At 40.1% G+C, this 16,234-nt stretch overlaps 1 long non-coding RNA gene across 2 annotated transcripts in view; it reads left to right on the forward strand.

Annotated features, from left to right (window-relative positions):
* Positions 1-10,413, forward strand: part of LOC143669347 (uncharacterized) — a 32,944-nt gene extending 22,531 nt beyond the window's left edge. The window contains exons 3-4 of one of the 2 annotated variants that reach the window (XR_013168868.1): positions 5,460-5,551; positions 10,157-10,413. This is a non-coding gene — a long non-coding RNA (uncharacterized LOC143669347). Of the gene's footprint in view, positions 1-5,459; positions 5,624-10,156 lie in introns of those variants that run through there. The other variant, XR_013168867.1, reaches the window with a different exon arrangement.
* Positions 10,414-16,234: the final 5,821 nt, after the last annotated feature.

Raw genomic sequence — 16,234 nt, forward strand, 5'->3', positions numbered from 1 at the left:
TATAATTATAAGTGGGCTTAGCTTCCCTTTTACAAGAACAAGTTTCATAGAGGCAAACCCCAAGATTAAGGGCTTAGCTTATTGAATTGGTTATCCCCATTGCTTGCAAGAATATCAGAAATTCCCCAAATGGGGAAGTTTAATATTTCAACCTTTCTCCCCACCCCCCCCAAGGGGGATTTTGCAACTACTTTTTTATTTTCTGCCAAAATTACTCTGGGATATGTCAGGGCTTCACACTAACCTGTACAAACTAACAAGGTCTCATGCCCTACTCAAGATTCCATGTAATTATGGTGTTCAACTGACCATACAAGATAAATTAGATAATATGCTAACCAAAATATAAATTCTGCATCCAATAAACATCTCTACCTTTGGTCTCACACAGAAGTTGTAGTTTTAAAATATAGACCATATCATCTTTTACCTTGTATTCAGATTTACCTTAGTCCTATCCAGATCATCTTCCTTTATATCTCTAGTCGAAGTCTGATCACTTTTTCAACTTTTTAAACAGTTGTTATATGGGGTAAAGCTAAGTTTCATAGCTTCAGAGCTCTAACGCAGTCTCAGGTATCATATAAATACCTGAAGTTTCAGGGAATGACCAGATTATACACAAATAGCTCAGTATCTTGGAATTTAGAAATAACAGTTAAAACTCCTGAATGCAAGTGACTGCTGTAAGGTTTATGATCTAGAACCCTCCACAATAGACCCCAACCTGATAACCCAGGCTCTTGACTTCAATTTTCTGAGTTTGTTTATTATAGTTAGACCACATGAGCAAGGCATGATAATATTTGTCTTTTTGAATATGGCATTTCATTCAACATACTCTCCTTAAGGTTCCTTCACCTAGTTACATGCCTCACAACTTCATTTCTTCTTGCAGCTGCTCAGTAGTCCATTCTGTGGACCACAGTTTGCATTTCCATCCCTCAGTCATTGTACCCTTAAGCCACCTTCATTCATTGCCAATTGCAAACACTGCCATCATAAACACCAGTGTACAAATGTCTATTTGTGTCATCATAGTTCATCAGGTATATACTGAGCAACGAGGCTGCAGGATCATTTGGCAAACCCATACCTAGCCTCCTATGGAACCACCACACTGCCCTACAAGGGGCTGCACCTCTCGGTTTCCCTACTGACAGTGAATAGGTACATCTCTTTCTCTGCATTTTCTCTAGTACTTGTTTTTCTCTGTTCATTTTTAAACAGTTTTACTCACACATCTTACAATGTAACCTAAGTAAATAGACACGCCCTTGCCATCATAACCTATATGAAGATATTTCCTTTACTTACACAAAGAATCCATACCCTTCCCCCATGGCCCCTGCCTGCTGACATTTAGTTTTGGCATAATCCCCTTTGTTACATTCAGTGGAAGCATATTACAATGTTACTATTGACTATAGACCCTAGTTTGCATTGATTGTACTTTTTCCTGTATACCACCCATTTTCAACACCTTGCAATGTTGACATTTTTTCTCCTTCATGCAAAAACGTTTTTATATTTGTACATTTAATCACCATCATTGCCCACTCCAGGCATTCTTAAATTATACCATTTCAATTTTTATCCTCTATCTTTCCTTTTGATTTCAGAAGCATCACCAGCCCTTTTACCTAAACCATACTTACATCCAGCTTCATTCAGTGTACTAACATTATTGGACTACAATTAGGTAGTATTGTGCTATACACTTCTGAATTTTTACAATCAGTCCTATTGCATAATCTGTATTCCCTAAGCACCAATTTCCCCACCTCTATTTCTATTTCCTGATAACCTGTGTTCTTAACTTCAACTCTCAAAGTTCACATTAATGTTAGTTCATATTAGTGAGAACAGACTATATTTGTTCTTTTGTTTCTGGCTAATTTCACTCAGCACAATGTCCTCAAGATTCATCTACATTGTTACATGCTTTGTGACTTTATTCTGTTTTATAGCTACGTAATATTCCATTGTATGTATACACCACAGCTTGTTTAGCCACTTATCCATTGATGGACATTTGGGCTGTTTCCATCTCTTGGCAATCATAAATCACGCTGCTATAAATTTTGGTATGCAAATGTCCATTTTTGTTCTTGTCATCAGTTCCTCTGAATGTATACCTAGTAGTGGGATTGCTGGATAATTCTCTACTTAGCTTCCTGAGGAACCCCCAAACTGCCAAAAATGTACCATTTTACATTCCCACCAACAGTGGATAAGTGTGCCCCTTTCTCCACATCCTCTCCAGCACTTGTCATCTTCTGCTTTTTAGATAATGGCTATTCAAGTAGGAAAGTAAAAAGCCAGCCTATGCAATGGGAGACAATATTTGGAAACAACATATCAGATAAGCATTTAGTATCCAGAGTACATAAAGAGATTCTTCAACTCAATGACAAAAAGACAAATAGCCAATTAAAAAATGGGCAAAAGACAAACAGACACTTCTCAGAAGAGGAAATAAAAATGGCTTTTAAAAGGCACCTGAAAAGATGCTCAACTTGACTGGCTATCAGGGAAATGCAAATCAAAACCACGAGACTCCAAGACAGCCTGCCATGCCTGCAGGTGTGCATGCAACAGCCTTCTCTGCGTGGAAGCATTTACTTACAGTTCTGTCCTGTGACCTCGGCCCTTCCACCTCTGTTCCAAGCTGGCGCATGATGTGCATTTGGTCAAGGAAGTCCACCTAATAGTTCTTCCTGACTGTTCCCGGCTATTTAGTAGCTGCCCTAGAGGATGAACTAAATCCCACACCTTTCTACACCACCATCTTGTCCTGCCCTCCTCAGCAAAACTTTTAAGTGCCCTAATATTAAGCTTTTTAAAGTTAATCTACTCCTTTTTTTCTCTCCTTGTCCCTAACATACCTGAAGAAACCCTTTCTGTTTTTCTTTGTAATTTTTGCAAAACTTAGCTCATGCAGGACTAAAACATGCTTCCATAACACTCGTATCACTTCATGCAATTCATTTGTACTTGTGTGTCCCTCTGTATCAATTGTTCTAGAACAGACATCATCAAGTATCCTCTGGGTATATGTTTCATTAGATACTTCTCATTTTTCTTCATCAGAGTTACTTATGACCATGTTGTCTGATTCTTGTTTTTAGAGCCTCCCATCCCTTTGGAGCCATCTTTCCTTTGAGAGCTTCGCGTCATAAAATTAGATGTTTCTAGTTTTTTTTTTCCTGAAATTTTTCTTTCCTAAAGTTGTGTCCCAAATTTCTGTTCTTCACTGGGTAGGGAAATGGCTAAAGGGCCCCTGATGTTCCTGCTCAGGGGAAGGGGTCAGGATCCCATGCTTATAAGCCCCCTCTTTCTTGTTACCCATGGTCTAGAAATCAGAAACATTCTGGTAGTCTATGAAGCTCAGCTGGTGCAATTGAGGGCCTTCCATTCTCGTGAGGTCGCCCATAAGCTGTAACAGGAACCTACAAAACACAAATTGTATTTTCCTAAACCTGTGGGCAATCTAGTCTAGCTATCTTTCAGAAATACCCATAACTATTTCACAGATAGTGGTATAATGCTGGGACTAAATATAGGAATGTTCTCTGATTAGCCTTCCTTCTAGTCTTTAAGACTAATGAACTCTCACAAGACACCAGAATTTTCAGCTTCTTTGAAGAGTCCACTGAAAACTTACTTTTCAGCAGAGGCAAAGGCTGACAGACTTATTGTCTTAGGATTGTGCATGGGGGCTGGGCAGCCTGTGAATTACCTGGACCCTCAATAATCACTTATTTTTCTCTTCTTTATGTAACTTTCTAAAAAGATGGTTATTTGGAAATAACCAGAAGCTACTGAAGTTGGCCAAATACAGACTAAAATTTTTTACATTCAGTAATTTTCTTATAATTAGCATCAGGAAATAAAATGGGAAAATATCCATTAGCATAAATTATATATAAATAAATAGAACAAGAAATGTTCAAGATAAAAGTCAAGGTGAGGTACTCCAATGTTCAAAGCAGCATTATTCACAATAGCTAAAAGAGGGAAGCAACCCAACTGCCCATCAACAGATGAAGGAATAAAGAAAGTCTGATATAAACATGCCACGGAAAATTACTCAGCCATAAAAAGGAATGACCCTCTGAGACATGCTACAAATGAACCTCAAAGACACCATGTTGAATGAACAATGCCACATATAAAAGTACAAGTACTGTATGACTCCCACTTATGTGAAATAACAAGAATATGCAAATTCATAGAGACAGAAAGTAGACCAGAAGTTACCAGGGGTGGGGTAGGGGTCAGGTGGAGCTTTGGAGAATGGGAAATTGATGCTTAATGGATACAGTTTCTATTGGGGGTGATAGAAGTTTTGGTAAAGGGTGGTAGTTGTGGTAGTACAACGTTGTGAATGTAATTAATACTATTGAACTGCATACCTGAAAGTGGTTAAAATGGAACATGTTGTGGTGTATGTTACCACAATGAAATAAAAAAGGCAAAATGTCAAAAAGGGAAATTGTCAATGTATGAGACCAAAAAAGATTTAATGTTCTTTCTCAATACAAAGATGAAAATTTCAAGTCAGTAAGAGAGGACCGTCTTCAGAGAAGATTGCCCAAATGCCATAAATAGGTCATTTATTAAAGAACAGGAGAGGGACTTCACAGCTGTTACCACAGGGGAAATACCAAGAGAGGAAAAAGAGATGGTGAGGTGGCAGTGGAACTTTATACTTAAATGGAAACTCCATGGGACCAAATCTCCCCACCTCTTTCTGTGTCTTGATGGAGTGTTTCCAGTGAGGGAAATGATGGGATGACCCTCTACAAAATACACTGAATTGTGGAAACTTCCTGTAGTAACCCACCGTCTCCATCACTTATTAAGAGAGGACCAGGGGCATGTATCACAAGAACACTGCCAAGCGATAGTTTCCCATAGGTCAATGGTTCACAAAATATGGTCCCTGGAGTAGCATCAGCACCACCTTGAAACTTGCTAGAAATGCACAGCTCAGGTTCCAACAGACCTACAGAATGAGAAACCCTGAGGGGTGGGGGCATGCTGGGAGATGGAAGCTACCTACGTATCCCCTGAGCCCTCCAAGTGATTCTGATGCATGCTAACCTTTGAGAATCCTTGACATTGGTAAAAATTTTCCTGTATTGTCTTATAAGAAATTCAGGTGGCTACCGTGTTTTAAATAGATATTAAATATATTTATTTTTAAAACTCTAATTCACATTAAAATTAAATATCAAATCTCCAATGTATTCAATTTTAATATCTCATTAAGTAAAATATTAATGATGAGAAACAGAGAGTGGTTCTGGTCTTGTTTTTGTAAAGAATAAAAGAGCACATAGGGAGTCAAACTGAGCAAAGGGGACAAGCGTGCAAATTTGCAGGTCATGAGGAACCACATTTGTACAAGGTTCAACTTGTTACTTCTGCCTTTCTCCTCATTAATTCTGCAGGGTTCCTGGATGCATGGCCCAAGGAATCTCAGACATGAGTCTTAGAGCCGTGAAGTGGATTTTCCAGGAAAATATTCCTAAGGACTGCCATGGTAACCCTTCCTATCTCACTGTTTTCCATGGGAACTACATTATCATCATTAGAATAAAGACAATGACTGAGAGAGCATTTAGAATAACAGGGTTTGGCTATAATGATTGCGCCTGAGTGAAGAATTAGTAGCTCTGAATACATTCCAGTGAATTTGCAGTAGTTATTTCATCCTACAGATTTAGAATTTTCTAAATTTCTAAGAACCCTTGGAAATTATCCTTGTCTTCATTTTATAAACATGGAAATTGGGATACTGAAAGACCAAATGACAAGTCTGTGATTTACCCTCAAAAGGTAGACTCAGCAATGGAATACAACCGTTCCAACTTCAGATCTAGGAGTTGTCATTATGACCAGCCTTCCCCCTAAATCTGTTTTCTGCAGTAATATCTAGATAAAGCCTGGAAAGTCCTTGAAGTCCTAGGAAAGCACTATAAATGCTAAAATTTGGTGAGTCTTCCCTACTTACGTACATATTTCTTTCATGTGGGATAGTTTACAAAATTCTTTGGCATACCTTCTCTTCTTCTTAGCTCATGCATCATCCTTGAACGTACACCCAGGCACTAAAATGATTCTGTTTGTGAACCACAGCTGGGGATTTTTTCCTCAGTCACCTCAACAGCAACAATTTATGGAGAGCCCCTCCTCTCTTCCCCTTTCTCCCTGGACTTATGCCAAAGGCCAATAACTTATTTTTCTGTAGGTGGCTTCCAAAGCTCAAAAGACAATGGACAATGCTACTGTGTGACAAAGTCTTTGGTCCTTGGCAAGATGAGAAGAAAAAGGAACAATGTAATAGGTTTTTCCTAAAGCTATATTTCTTAAGTTTAAAGGACTGTCCTTCATTTGAAAGAAAGTCTTTCCTTCTCTGTTTGTATATTAAGACACCATGTTTGAAAATGAAATGATGGGAACAGCTGATGCAAGTCATTTAATGGTAAAACAAAAAGTTGGCCATTATATATATAGATCCCACCAATCCTTAAAAATATGTATTTCGAATTCAGGAAATCCAAACATCTGGGAGAATAATCTCTCTAGGCCATTGCTCTTTTAAATAGTGCTCCTTAAACCATTTGTGGTAAAAGGCCAGGTTTTTCTTTCCGGTGAGTCATTTTATCAGGCAGCACTCTCCAGAGAAACATAAAGGAAGGTATGTGAATAAAAAGGAAAAAAAAGAAAACAACGAATAGTAAAAAATAAAAGATAAGAATGTTTGTGTTTGTATGTGGTTATGTATCACAAATAAAAAATAAATTTAAAAAATTAAAAAATAAAATAAAATAAAATAAAGAAGGCATGTATGTGTGCACACATGCATGGGTATATGTGAAGAAATTTAGTCTAAAAAGTTGGCTCACGAGATTATGGGGCTGTCAAATAAGGATCCATAGGGGATAGTCAGCATGCTGGAAATTCTGAGGGCAGATGATGATATTGGAGTCCTGGGGCAGGATTCTTTTCTTCTGGAACCCTGAGTTCCTTGCTCTTAAAATGACTGGATAAGAGCCACCAGGTTATCTAGGGTAATCTCCTATTGCTCAAAGTCAACTTAATGTAGGTGCTAATCCCCAGCTATGAAAAACCTTCACAGGAACAAGGAGGCCAGTGTTTGACCAAACAACTGCATATCATAACCCAGCCAAGTTGACACACAAAATTAACCATCACAGTCATGGACTAATGGTTCTATTAGATGCACTGAAAATGAATTACTAGAAAAATAAACTGCTGCTTGGATGTGATAGCAATGTCAGATTGCTATGAGAATTTCCAAATACTCTCGACTTCTGCCTTTGTCCTGTTGCTGACTGGACTAGCCCTTTCAGTGTACTGAAGTAGAACACCAGGCCCTGCAAATGTTAGCAGCTGTGATAGGTAGAGGGATTCCATCATCCAGTCCATTCGGGAAATGCTGAGAAATAATGCAGAAATTTTCAGAGGCTTTCAGAGGCTCATACGGGGAGTGATTACAGTATTTTTTGAATTTATTAGACCAAAGAACCACCACCCTCTTTTTTGTTGGTTGTTTTAGAATCCTACGTTGCTCAAGAAAATACCATGAAATGTATTTTCTTAAATATGGAAATTTATTCACTCATGTTTTGAGACAGGGAAAAATTCCAAATCCAGGCATCCTCAAGGCAGTGCTTTCTCTCCCAAGACTCTGGCACTCTGGGACCAGCAGCTGACAGCTTTTGGTCTTTAGCTTGTCAGATGGCAAGGCACACGGCAGCATCTCCTGGTCTCTCCCTTCTCTTCTGGTTCTTTTGATGGTCAGCTTCTTGCTTCCCATGGCTCACTCTCTGTCTGAATTTCATTCTCTTATAAAGGACTCCAGTAATAGAATTAAGACCCATCTTACTGAGCTGGGCTACACCTTAACTAAAGTAACCTCATCAAAAGGTCCTACTTACAATGGGCTCACACTCACAAGAATGGAATAGGTTTAAGAACATGTTTTGTGGGGGTACATACAGCTTCAAACCAACACAATGGACCATCTTTTTCATTTCTTTCTCCTAATTCTAAGATTCCAAAGATCATAGTTCGGGAAACTATGCTCTGGGCCAGAGCACTGCCTGCTTCCTAGAAGGCACAACACATGTCATATCTCTCCATACAAAATTTCCACTTGGAATGTAGAGATGGGCCACTGTCTTAGTTTTCCAAGCTGCTATGACAAATACCATGCAGCAGGTTGGCTTAAACAATAAGCATCTTTTGGTTCACAGTTTTGAGACTAGAAGTCCACTATCAAGAGATCAGTAAGGCTTCCTTTCTCCTGGAGTCTGTTGCATTCTGGTGCAGGCTCCCAGCAATCCTTGAGGTTCCTTGCTTTGCATCTCAACTTCCTGTCACATGGAAATATCCTCTCCTTTCTCTGCAATTCCAGCTTCTGCCAACTTCTAGCTTCTCCTGATTGGTCTTCTCTTGCCCAGATTAAGGTCCACCCCGGTTCGAAATGCCACAGCTTAATGAAAAATAACATTTTCAAAAGGTGCTATTTACAATGGGTTCCCCCACAGGGATGACTCAACAAAGAAAGTGTGTTTGTTTGGGTTCAAAATTCAACCTACCACAGCCACACTGGAGTTTGTGGAAATGTTAATGTGCCTAAGTCTCTTTCCTGACTTAATTTTATCAAGAAGCAAAATCAATCCAGTGTTTTTCTCTCACGTGCGCTAGCTGATATTCCCTCTAAACCTTAAACATTTGTATTACCCTATATTTGCTGTCTGATGAAAATTCCTCTGCCTTACCATCTTTTCCCCTTTCTCCAATCTGGCTCAACCAACCCCTTGTTGCAGTCACTCCCCTCATCCTTTTATTTGTGCTTTATGAATTCATTTTGTCATCACCTAAAACCATTATTTATCCTTTAAACTCTTCCTTTGCACTATTGCATTTACAAAAATGCTCTTTTAAAACCATAAATCTTTTGGTTCCTGGTGCCTGCCCATGCAATAAATAAGTAAATAAACCTAACCATACCATGTCACTGCTTATGATTCTTCCTTGCTTTCTTCATAGGCACAGGGTCCCTTTGGGGAACAAGAGCACCAGTTTCCCTCTCCAGACCTGCCCCAACCAATCCTGAGCCATGTTCCCTAACCATCATATGGTCAGAGCCCATGAGCCCTTCGAGTCTCAGTTTTCCCAAAAGGGTAGGTTAGCAGCTAAAAGAGGAAGAGAGATTGAAAAAAACAGTAAAGGTTGGAAGTAAGAAGTTGTGGCTTTTAGGTCTAGCTTGGTTAGAGGGGGTCCCTAGTGAGAAGATAAGAGGAGGAGCAGTTTCCTTGAGAAGGATTTATTGACTACCGACTCACGGGGAGAAGGAGAAATAAGTCATTTATTTCCTAAACTTCCATCTATACATGAAGCATAACAATAGTGGTGTCTTCTGTGTCAAATAATGAAGTCACTGATGATTTTAAGAAAGTGCCCCATAATATGCCCTGGGTCATCCACACCCTTGCTTACTGGCTATATCAAAACGGTGAGGTGAAACTAAAGGTACAATTTGAGAAAAAAAGAGAAAAAGGAAAATTACTACCCCATACAGAGATTTTTTTTTCTATACCTTGACATCAGTATAACTCCCACAGTACTCTTATGTCTCTGGAGCACATATTATAACTATCTTTTAGTAGTTTGGGCATCTCTCTCTCCGTTAGTCTATGAGCCCCTCCAGGTCTGATCAGATGCCTGATTGATCTTATAAATCTGAAGTGTCTCATACTAATAATATTTATTGAATAAATTGAATTCAATAAATGAATGAATGGAGTTAATGAATTGAATATATATTGAAGGAGTTAGTGCTACAAATCTCTATAATTTCTTTCCTTGAAACCTGAATTCTCCTATAAAATTCTATTTCAGATCCATCCACTACCTTTGGAAACAAATGTGGTTGATAGATTAATTTGCAGCAATGACTTTTTTATTGTGACATGAACCCAGAGCATATCTTATACAATCAGCACTTATTTCAGAGTCCAGAGAATCCAAAATGCCTTCTTACACAGTAATGGAAGATGTTTTTGGCTTGGTTATTGTTTTACTTTGTTTCTCCTGATGTCTTGTTCATTTACAGGCCACTATTGTCGAAATATGTGCATCTATGGACCCAGTGACTTAACACTTTAAGCAACTCTATGAATCTTCAAGCATGTTTGCTAATAAATTGGAGTTGGGGACGTACCCACTTATTGTAGAATGCCTAGAACTGAGGATTCGAGAGAGAGCCCTAAATCAGAGTGAAATCCCCACGGACTCACACTGGTATTTACTCCCAAATTACAAGCTATATTGAAGAAAATAGTACAAACAACAACAATTAAAAAAAAAAAAAAAAAACCTCTCAATTTGCAATATGTGCCTGTGCAGTTTTTGCAAAAACTTTTACCAATTTCCACAATGCTTTCTGATACCAACCACAAATAATCAGTAACTTAATCCAATTCAATTCCGATTTAACCCAGAATTAGGCCAGATCCCACAGATTTTGGGCCGTCTTCTACAAGATGGTCCTTCAGACACCAGTTCCAAGTTTGGGGGCCCGGGCTACCCACACTTCTGACCAACTGGCTACAAATATGGAGGTTTCCGGTACTTGGGTTCAATAATTGGGTAGAACAACTCTCAGAACTCACTGAAAGTATTACATCTATGATTATAACTTTTTATACTAAAAGAATACAAATAAGAACCCCAAAGAAGAGACACATAGAGCAAGGTCTGGTACCAAGAGCAGGATCCCATGTCCTCTCCATATGGAGTCAGAAAAAGTCACCCTCCCAGCCCTAAGGCATGTCTTATCAATTGTGAGAGCTCTCTGGGCTCTGAGCGTACCAAGTTTACCAAGTTTATACGGGGTCTGGGGTCTCGTTACATAGGCATAACTGACTGAATCAATGCACATTTAAATTCAATCAGCAGGCCCCTCCCCTCCCAGAGGTCAGGGAGGTGAGCTGATATGACAAGGCTCAAAGCCCCAACCCCCAACCAACCACCCTAGGGCTGCAGGTTTGCCCAGTCCCACTCTATAACTAGCAGGCGGAATACTGGGCCCACCAAGGAGATAAAATATACTATCACAGGAAATTTTAAAGATTCAGAGGTTGCTTCCTGGGGAACTGGGAACAAAACCCTGCTAAGTTTTCCATTATACCATAGCTTCCTCCATTCTTTGTACATCTTGCCTATGACACATCTGAGGCCTTGGACAACCTAGAAGTTTGTGATAAGAATATCTTCAGGTCACTGTCCAAGTAGAAGGTGGTAAAACAAAGTTCAATTACTAAACTTGAACTTTAGCCACAAGTGGCTGTTCAGGGGTGCTTTACTCCTAATCTAACCCATTCCAATCAAAGTTATATTTAGATAATGAGATCATATACTTTCCAGATTACCCTATTAAAGGAGCATCCCTCCAAAGAATAAAATAGTGTTTTTTCCACTCCTAACTTTCTCAGTAAGAGAGGCGTTCATATTGCATATATAGATAAGGTTGGGGGGCCCCTTAAAGTAAAGTAGAACCTTCTGGTTGTGCCAAGAATCCTTAAAGGATCGAACATTCAGTTATATAAGCATAGACCCAAGAGCCTCTTATCCTGGGAGAGAAGTTTGTCGACACCCTATGAATTTTTAGATGATTTCATTTCTTAGTGGGAGAACTGGTCACCAGGAAGAAGGGGGACAGCAGAATTGGTTTCTGAGGTCATAAAGCTCTGGTCTCTCCTGTGACCAGTCTGCATCTTGGGAAGTGAGCTCTGAGCTAAGAGGACACTTATGGCTATGAACTCTATAACTTGGGGCTCAGGCCAATTTGTACAAGATGACTTGTAATTGGAATGTAACCTTCAGAGACTGCTTTACCTCAAAAACTTGCCACAAAAGCACTCTATTCCAGCCCCAGGAGGTCAACCACAGGAGGGGCTAACCTCCTCCATCTCACCCAGACCCAACCTTCACTAGAGTACAAATGACTCATCACCCGCAGGCCCAATCCCTATCTTTCCCCAGAGAAAAGTGCTCAAAACTCACCTTCAATTAAGCTTTAAATTTAATTAGGACATCTATAAAGTTAGCCCATCTGCCTCCCCGCAGGAGAGCTAAATCCCTCCCTGTTAAGGGTATAGAGATCTCCAAGACCTTCTTGCTTGATAGAATGTGAAAATTATTGATACAGGGAAAACTAGGACCAATCGATTGCAAACATGCTCACTTTGGAATGCGTGTTGGAAAGTCAAGGTAAGTTATCAAGTAGGTAGAAGATACACTTAATGTGGAATTCAAAAGAAAGGCTCGTGCTGCAAAAATAAATGCAGTCTTCTTACATAGAATGCACAGAATAGACTGGAATAGGAATAGATGCGCTCACTCTGAGAAAGTGTAGAGATCCAGAACATGACCTAGGACTGAGTTAACAAAAGTTTTGAAAATGGAGGAAGCAGCAATCTTGTCTTCCTAACCTGCCCACAGGGGATGGTCAAATTAACAATTTGATTTAATTAGGACACATTGGGTTTGGATAAGAGAAATTGAACAGAAAGGGAATTTAATGGAAGCTTTGTGGTCTGCAAAAAGAACAGGGATGCAGAAACTAAAAAAACAGAGATATCCCTCTAGCATTAATATCTGCTGCTCCATGTAAATCAATTTTATTCCATAGCAGGAAACATTGCCACTTGGAGCTCCTATACATCTCTCCCATCTATACCACCAGAAAAAGACTGAACTTCTCTTCAATTCTAGTTCAAGAAACTCTAGAGAAGAATGGATGGGTTCAGCTGAGGTCACGTGACCACTCCCACCAATCCACAGAAGCAGATACCATGCTTGGCTTAGGTTGGGTTGGAACCCACTTCTAGACTAGTCATCAATTATGACAGGGAGGAAGGGTCAGGAAAGGCTATGGATGGTCTCTCCAAGATTTGTGGGAGAAATCATTTCCTAGAAGATCTAGAAAGATGCTTGGGCAGACAAAAGCAAGTTTCCACTACATAACGTCAAGTCATGAGGCAAAAGACTTTTTATCAGAAGTGCAGTGAGAAAGGGAAATGTGACGTCGGCCACATATACCCCTCCCTCGAGTTGCCCTCCTTGTTTCTACAACAGGTGATGTCTCAACAGTTAGGACTTCTGATGGCCTGTGAAGGTTGCCTGCTGCTAAGACCCAAATGCAGTTCATTCAGAGGAAGCTGAGGAACATGATCATGTCTCATAGCATCACAGAACAATCAGAGTATACACTATATCAGTCCCTGCTTGGGACTCAGTCCTTGGCATTTCACCCCTTTCATCATAAGTTAGAGCCTAAACCTACTAATCCATCTCCCCAAAGTTTCCTCCCCAGGGATCTTTGACCATTGGGTCATTCATGCCTCATGTTGCCTTATCAAACTCTGGGGATTCCATTAGATTGGCTCAGGGACTTTCTCTTTCTTAATGCAGACAAACATAGGAAGGGAACACATTTTTCCAGGCAGTGGCCATGCCTAAGCAGTAAGTATAAGGTTAACTTTGCTTTCTTATCTCTCTACTTGCAGCACAGAAACATTGCCTGTCCTTGCTCTCCTGTGTTCACCTCCATGGACAGAATAATCACAAACAGAACTGTACAGTCCATTCTTGATTATCTGCAAACTTCACTGTCTTACAAAATAGGCATCAAGGAGGTTTATTTATCCTAATCAGGCCAATGGCTGGTTAACTTTGAATAGAATGATTTAAATGGGTCTGAGGACTTGGTAGGGCTATATCAACCTGAGAGTGATAATTTGGCTGTTAGCAAGAACTTTAGAACATACTTCTCACTATCTGATTTGATTGATACACAGAAACCTCTAATATTGATAAGCAGTGTTAACAGTATGTAAACATCTATGCTTTAGTACCCATCTGATTAACCTCTCCTTTTAGAATCATGGAGCACCCAGCACTGTTTTGCAGATAGAATTTGTTCTAAATAGGTTGTGTTCATTACTTTTCACACTTAATTTGGTATTGCCTGGTCACTGTCATGAATGGGAGCATCCCTGCTCATGCTAGAATTTTTATCCTCTTCATTGTTAACCCAGAGAATGCTGAACCACCATTTCCCAAACAACCAGAGATTTCAGGCCATTCTCGCTTTTTCTGTCCCCATGATAAAGCATTTGCCACCTTCTGAGATACCCTGATCTCACTTAAGTCAAGGAGAATGTAAAGACAGCCTTCATGCTTAAGCTGGATGTTTATCATTTCATAGGATTAAAAGTAATAATCATGATGATACCAGAAGCAATGTGGTTATTCCGGGAAAGAGCTTATCCTTTAAATATAGAAACTGATGCTTTCATTTTGTCCTCAGCTCCTTCACTGAGCACTTATCTTATCTTACTCTAAAACCAGACCTTCCTAATCACATTTCCTTTCATCAAGTTCTGCTTGCATTGCTAAATACTGCCCCATCAAACTGAATTTAAATTGCAATGTTTCCCAAAACTTTAGAAGCACGACCATTTGCCTGCTAACTTCTGGCTATTTGTTCCCATTAAGTCAGATCGTGTGACACTATATCCCTTACAACTCTATACATAATCCATACATTCTACTGAATCAAAAATACCACTGGTTGGAAGACCCATCGCGTCTTATATCACTAACAAACACAAGCCCTTGCCAATCAACTATTGCCAGACTTTCTTACTACTTATAGTTTTTATTTAAAGGAGCTCTTCTAGACAAGGGTTTAGCAAACCATAGCCTATGGGTGAAACCCAACCTGCTGCCTGTTTCTGAAAATAAAATTTTATTGGAACACAGCCAGGCTCACCCACGAACCTCTTGTCTAAGGCCACCTGTGCAGCACCAGGACAAGAGAGACCTCAAAGCTGGTCTCCTGTTCTAGACTCATTTAGACATATTTCTTTACAAATTCTATTTCCCATTTTACACAGAGGATTGATGTCAATGAACTAAATTGTTTGTTCACACACGTGAAAGAAAACATGGAATTGTGGTCATTTCTCTAACAAGTATTTGCTTCACCAAATTCAAATTTTGCCCTGCTGATTTTTTTTCTGGGCCCTTTACATTTCCCTGTCAAATCACAGTGTACTCTTTTTGAAGATATGCTAACGAGGATCAGCGATATGGGCTGGGACCCACTGAGCAGTTACTCTGCCAGCCTCAACTGGATCACTCTTGGGTCAACAGTCATCTGACAGCTGCCAGATGGCCTCACTTACGTGTCTGACAGTTGGTGCTGTCCACTGGGGGCCCTGAACTTTCCTCCAACATCTCCTCTCGTCCCTTTCACACTTGACTGGGATTCTTCACGTGACGGTGGGCGTGTCACACTGGAGCAAGCCCCAGTATGAAACTGCTTGTCAAGCCTCTGCCTGCCTCTACTTTTCTGATGGCCCAATGGGTAAAGCAACTCATTGGTTAAGTCCAGAGTCAATGAGAGGGTACTTCATAAGGGTGTTGCTAACTGGGAAGTGAGATTTATTTGGGTCATAAATGTAATAATCTACTATAAAATCTGTTCCCCCTCCAAACACACAAAAAATAAAAATCCTACCCTTCTGCTCGTTGGGTAGGAAAATGATTAGAAAAAGAAATTCCAGCAAGGGGGGTTGAGTCTCTTTGGACACCTTGTGTTGGGATGGGGAGCATGAACGTAAGACCTCACCGTCGGTTCAAAGCAGAAGTAAACTAAAGCAGTAGGGAATTTTCCTAGGCCAGTGGTTCTCCAGGTACCTAAACCAGCAGCATCAGTGTCACATAGGAAACTTTCAGAAATGAATCTGTGTTTTCAACAAGACTTCTGGGTGATTCCTATGCAATCTGAAGTTTGAGAATCACTATTTCAGTAGCTCGCAGTCAGGGGCAATTTTGCTCCCTGTGCGGGGTGCGGGGTGGGGGACACATTTGGCAGTGTCTGGAGACATTTTTGTCAGAACTGGAAAGTAGGTGCTACCAGCATCTAGTGGGCAGAGGGCCAGGACAACGCACAAAATAATAATTCACCCACCCCAACCCCAAAGCATTATCCGGTCCAAAGTGTCAACAGGGCTTAGATGGAGAAACCTTGCACTGTGCTACAAGGCAGAGGAAACCCCTTTACAGGAGTGGCCACGCACCTGGCATGGACTAAATAAGTCCATCTTATCTAATGCAAGGA

The sequence above is a fragment of the Tamandua tetradactyla genome, chromosome 25 (genome assembly GCF_023851605.1).
Source record: "Tamandua tetradactyla isolate mTamTet1 chromosome 25, mTamTet1.pri, whole genome shotgun sequence".
In the NCBI taxonomy this organism is placed as follows: Eukaryota; Metazoa; Chordata; class Mammalia; order Pilosa; family Myrmecophagidae; genus Tamandua; species Tamandua tetradactyla.